The following is a 6,507-nucleotide window of genomic DNA, read 5'->3' as shown; positions in this document are numbered from 1 at the left end:
CCCCTTTACTGCGTTTTGAACGTCCGATTCCATCGCGACATTGCAATTGATAAAGATTGTGTGTTCTGTGCCAATTTCTTGTACTAAGGAAGTTCCAAGGTTTGACCTAAATGTTTGCAATTGTAATTTTTTGCACCAATCTCTCTAAAAAGCACAAGGAGCTTGGCTTGAGATGAAAGGAAGAGTCTACAACTGCTCGAGATCCTTCGCTAATATTGCAATAATTTATAACATCATATTAATGTACAACACATCAACCATATTAAGTTTAAGGTACAACATAATTTAATTAAACTAATGTAATAATATACTCTACCAGCTTAAAAAATGAAATAATAAGAAGGAAAACATGAATCAATCATTTAACTTTATACTTCCGAACTATAATTTCAATACTTTATACTTCCGAACTATAATTTCAATCGACCATAGTGAGCAAGCTTTCTATTGATTGCTTTTATCTATACAATATTGGATAAGTTTCAGTCAAATGATCTGATCAATCAATTGAATATTACATAAGATGGTCTTCTCCTTATTTATCCTCACTATATTATAGTAATAAGATTTGCTTTTACAATATAATGGTTACACTGCGTTGTTTATAGTTGGTGGAAACACTTTGTTATAGGTCGTTGTTAAAGCCACATTTGTAGTGCTAAAACCACCATCAAGAACGAGATTCATACCACTCACATATTTGGAATCATCACTTACCAAATATAGCACTGCTTTTGCTACCTCCTCTTCATTTAATAATGCTCCTTTCAAATTTCCTGCTTCTGCAAACAATTTGTCAGCCATTTGTTTGTCTATTCCAGTTCTGTTTAGTACAAGTGGTGTGCTAATGAAATACGGAGAAACACAGTTAACTTTTATCCCATACTCCCCTAATTCGACTCCAACATTCTTTGCGAATCCTAGAAGTGCATTTTTCGAGGCCGAATAGGTGTGCGGGACGTCAGTACCATAACACACTGTCGCAGCACTTGCTGTGAAAACAATGGCACCTCTGATATTCGCTGGAATCATCACTCTAGCAGCGTGTTTCACGCAAAAGAACGCGCCAACAACGTTTACGTCGAATTGGCTTACCCGCTGCTATACCAGCGTTACTGAACATTATGTCCAGCTTACCAAATTTAGCAATTGTTGCATCCACTGCATTTTGAACGTCTGATTCAATCGCGACATTGATAATAGCAAACCAGAGTCAAAATCGGTTACCGGATATGTGTACTGAAACCAGAAATTTGCATTTGTTATGGGAGTTGGTGAGACGATTAAGGTAACGGAAACTTAAAGATTTGAAATTGTCAAGCAGAAACTTATTTGAAATTCAGGACAGCTAAGTAGAGACATTTTCCTTATTTGTCTATCCTTTTTACATAGTTTATAAGCATTGTTTTCTCTGTTAATGGAGTTTCCAAAAAGCTCATGCAAATTTAAGGAAACGTTACTGGAAAAATTGATAAGAAATATCGGGGGAGAGAAAGAGAGTTTTTTTTTTCGGGGGGGGGGGGGGGGTTAGATATAACGGAGTTTTTTTATTTATTTTCCCCTCAAAACTCTTTTTTCCTAATTATTTGGGATCAAATTCCAAGTGTCTCTGTCTCATTGGTTTGTTTTGCCAGGTCAACTGCATTTGAAATGCACGCACTTTAATTTTTGGCTATTTCAGCAAAATGTGTCTAATTAATATACTTTTGGAAGACTTTAGGTATTCAATAGGTACTAGTCCGAGTTCAAGTGTCTAAATGAAAATTTTGGACAAGTTTAAGTGCCCGGGTATGTATTTGGCCTATTCTATTTAAAATAGACAAAAAAAGTGTAATAAGATATTGAAATTGAATCGGAGGGAGTATTGTCAAATAACTATTGTGCATCTCACAATATTTCAGCATCTTTGATTATCAAACGGGCAAATAGCATTAGGCAGGAGATATAGGGCTTTAACTATGGCTACTTTTCAGAAGTTATGGTGTAGCCAACGAGGAACTTGATAACAAGCCGTGTGAACATGGCTAAGCATTTATAAGGGCCTATATCTAGGACGCATTATTCGGCGCCTACTTTTAATTTATGCGGTTGGGTAGACGATTGTTCAGGTTAATTCTTCTTCATTATTCTTCAAATCCCGGCGTTCAGTTGATGACCGATTTCTCTACATATTATTTTAGTTTCAGAAGCTTTCACTTATTGGATCAAAATTGGGGTATTATCACTTTTAGTTCGCAGCAGAAATTATTTATATTTGGTAGTCGAAAAAGTGTATAAAATTTGTATAATTTTTATATATAATATACCGAATATATATATATACAAAAAATATACAAATTTTATATATTTTTTCGACTATTATTTTTACAGAGGCTATACAGTGTCATTTTTCCATCAAAATTCTCCACGGCCCAGTGGTCTCATTCTGGTAATTATGGTGAAAATAGCACGGACTAGTCAGTTTTCGGACTAGTAATTGAAAAATAGCTAGCGTTTGCAAAGTGATTGAAAAATAGTCACTATTTTGTTGCAACACAGAAATTTTCAGCATAATATACTGGAGATTGATGCACCTGTGTATGAACTTCCAGCATATTATGCTGGAACTCTAACGCATGAAAACTTCCAGCGTACTACACTGGAGATTGGAGTACATGTGTATGAACTTCCAGCATATTATGCCCGACCAATATATTATGCTGGAACTCCTGTATATTATGCTGTAATATTTTCCAAATTTTGAACAGTGTTTTCGTTCGGATTTGTCTTTACATGAAAAGTGGCTAAAATTTAATTACTTTTGAAACTGTGGCTATTTTTCAATTACCACTTGTAAATCTGACTATTTTTGAATTTCACCAGTAATTATGGCTTTCTCATTAGCCGACATATAGTAGCATTAGTATAACCATTGTAGCAGTTAAATAATAATTCCTCTGTTTCAATTTAGATGAGGTAGTTTGACTCGGTAATGAGTTTAAGAAAAAAAAGAAGACTTTTGAAACTTGTGGTCTTAAAAGCTTAAGGGGTAAAAGTTTTATGGGGCCATGATATTTTTGTCATTATAAAAACTTCTCATTAAGGATAAAATGAAAAGTTTAAAGTTGAATTATTTTCAAATTTAGAAATGTGTTATTTATTTTGAAACATACTAAAAAAGAAAGTAGCTTCTCTAATTTGAAACGGATGGAGTAACATATTAACATCACAAACACAAAAAATTCTATGTCCTCTATCTGGAAACATAGTAAAAGATAAACATATACAGACTGGTTGAAGTGTGTGAAATATGAAACAGGGAAGGATGTTAACTGACCAGGTGTAACGACCCGGCAGGTCGTTTTGAGAATTATAACCTCGTTCCCCCATTTACTGCTCAATTTATATTTTACAGTTATTTTATGACTTACCGAGTTAGTTGGTTCGGGTCCGGAAGGATTTCAGAGTGAAATGAGACACTTAGTCTCTTATTTGAAAACTTAAGTTGGAAAAATTGACCGGATATTGACTTATGTGTAAACAACCTCGGAATTTAATTCTGATGATTCATATAGCTCTGTATGGTGATTTTGGACTTAGAAGCGTGTCCGAAAAACTATTTGGAGGTCCGTAGTAGAATTAGGCTTGAAATGACGAAAGTCAAATTTTTGGGAAGTTTGACCGGGGGGTTGACTTTTTGATATCGGGTTCTAAATTTGATTCTGAAAATTTCGATAGGTTCGTTACATCATTTATGACTTGTGTGCAAAATTTGAGGTCAATCGAACTTAATTTGATTGGTTCCGGCGTCGTTTGTGAAAACTTGAAATTTCAAAGTTCATTAGGCTTGAATTGGGGTATGATTCATGGTTTTAGCGTTATTTGAGGTAATTTGAGGGTTCGACTAAGTTCGTATGGTCTTTTAGGACTTGTTGGTATATTTGGTTAAGGTCCCGGGGGCCTCGGGTGAGTTTCAGAGGGTTAACGGATCGAATTCGGACTTAGAAGAAAATCTGAAGGTTTCTGCCATCTGATGTAATCGCACCTGCAGAATTTCCATCGCATGTGTGAGCTCGCAGAAGCGATCCTTCCATCGCAGATGCGTGCAAGCGTGGCTGGGGCTTCGATCGCAGAAGCGACAGGTAGCCGCAAAAGCGGCCCCGCACCTGCGAGCGTTTGATCGCAGAAGCGCAAGGGCGCTTGGTGAGGCAGCTTCGCAAAAGCGGACAGCTCCTCGCAGAAGGACGTTCGCAGATGCGCACCAAATCCCGCAGAAGTGGAAACCCCTTGGCAGTACAAAAACCGAGGGGTTCCGAGCTTTTTCTATTTTTGGGCATTTCAAGCTCGGGCTGGGCGATTTTGAGCGAGGTTTTCACGGAAAATCTTGTGGTAAGTCACTTGTGATCATTTCTACTTCATAATATTGAATTATCATCGAATAATCCGACTAGGTTACATGTTTTTGAGGTGTAAATTGGGGATTTTAATTTAGGGATTTGAAAATAAGATTTGAAGATTTGGAGGTCGAGTTGAGGTCGAATTTTGGTAAAATTGGTATGGTTAGACTCGTGGTTGAATGAGCTTCTGGATTTTGTAACTTTTGTCGGGTCCGAGATGCGATTTTTGAGCTAAATTTCGGATTTTGATGGATAATTAATATTTTCTTATGGAATTAATTCTAATAAATTTTATTGACTGAATCGAATTATTTTTGGCTAAATTCGAGGCGTTTGCAGGCCAATTCACGAGGAAAAGACATTGCAGAATAAAGAATTACACGGCTTGAGGTAAGTAACAGTTCTAAATTTGATCCTGAGGGTATGAAACCCCAGAATATGTATTATGTGATTGGTTTTGAGGTTACGCACATGCTAGGTAATGGGTGTGTGGGCGTGCACCGTAAGAATTATGACTTGGTCATTTCCATGGAACTGTGTAGTTGAAAAATCTGTTGATATCCGTATATTTTTCCCCGTATTAGAGAAATTGATCTGTGAATCATGTTTAAATTATATGTTTACACTGTTGGGACCCACAAAGGTCGTGTACTTGTGAAATTCTTTGCTAAATTGTTGTTTTGCACTCACTCACAGTTCTATTTGCACATTTTTACCTCAGTCTCTCTTATTCATTATTAATGACTTGATGCATCATATCATTGTTGTTGGGCTGCTTATCATGATTTCTGAGAGCTCGAGAGACTGGAGAGGTTGATGACTGAGTGAGGCCGATGGCATAATTGTGAGGATTTTTATGGATAGGGTTGTACGCCGCAGCATGTTTCATTGATTTATGCCATGATTGGCTTGATATAGTGCTTGCGTTGAAGGATCCCCTCCGGAGTCTGTACACACCTCCAGTGAGCGCAGGTACCTACTGAGTGCGAGTGCCGAGTGATGAGTGACTGTGAGGATTGAGCGACTGTGAGGAAAGAGTGATTGTGAGAAAAGAGTGACTGTGAGGTTAGAGTGAATGGGAGGACTGAGTGACTGTTACTCTGAGAGGATGCATTGATTTCATTATTTGCTGCATTTCAACTGTCATATATCACTATATTTTGAAATATCGAAAAAATATTATTTTCTATTTCGGTCAAACTTGATATGAAATTTTAGTGAAATCTTAAATGTTGAACTTGAGAGCATGCCTACTCTTTTATATTGGAAAAGTACTGTATTTGGACTTAGCTGAGAAGCTCGTCACTACTTTCAGTTCTTTAGTTATTATTGTTACTTACTGAGTTGGTTGTACTCATACTACACCCTGCACTTTGTGTGCAGATCCAGTGATCCCGGATATAGTGGGTGTTGATTCTTTCACACAGTCGATTTTTCGGAGATTCAGAGGTATCTTCCATGTTTCGCAGACCTTGTTTATCCTTCCCTATCCTTTTGTTTATTGTATTTGGTCTCTAATTATTATAGACCACGTTTTTCATACTTGTAATGTATAGATGTTCATGTACTCAGTGACACCGGATTTTGGGAGTATGTTTATTTCTAATATTTGTGGGATTTACTCCTAAACTTAATTATTATGTTTTCAGTATTTAAAAGAAATTGTGGGTTATTGATGTTGTCGGCTTGCCTAGTATTGAGATAGGCGCCATCACGACAGGTGAGAAATTTGGGTCGTGACACCAGGATGACCTAATTAACTCATGCAGAAATAATCAAACATTAATTTACACAATTGCATCAACGAACAACCCGTAGGAGCACCCAAAACCTGGTGTCACAAGTGCATGAGCATTTTTCTAAGGAGTACAATAATAATACAACAGTTGTCCCGAATGTAATAAGACAGAATAAAATAATTAGTACAATGGAGACTCAGTGGACTGTGATGCGTAGCTTGGAATGCAGCTCACATGAAATCTCCTCAACAGGTGTGCCTATGCGTCAAGGGAATCATCAAACGAACCTGTCAAGTCCTGCACATTTAGTGCAGATGTCATGACCCAAACTCACCTATAGGTCGTGATGGCGCCCAACATCCCATCTAGGCAAGCCAACTAATGATTTAAAC

General features: G+C 37.1%; 1 pseudogene; it reads right to left on the bottom strand.

Moving 5' to 3' along the window:
- Positions 1–480: 480 nt before the first annotated feature.
- On the bottom strand, positions 481–1,213 carry LOC138902973 (secoisolariciresinol dehydrogenase-like; annotated as a pseudogene).
- Positions 1,214–6,507: the final 5,294 nt, after the last annotated feature.

This window comes from Nicotiana tomentosiformis, chromosome 12, assembly GCF_000390325.3.
Source record: "Nicotiana tomentosiformis chromosome 12, ASM39032v3, whole genome shotgun sequence".
Classification (NCBI taxonomy): Eukaryota; Viridiplantae; Streptophyta; class Magnoliopsida; order Solanales; family Solanaceae; genus Nicotiana; species Nicotiana tomentosiformis.
This window is presented reverse-complemented; position numbering and strand designations above follow the sequence as displayed.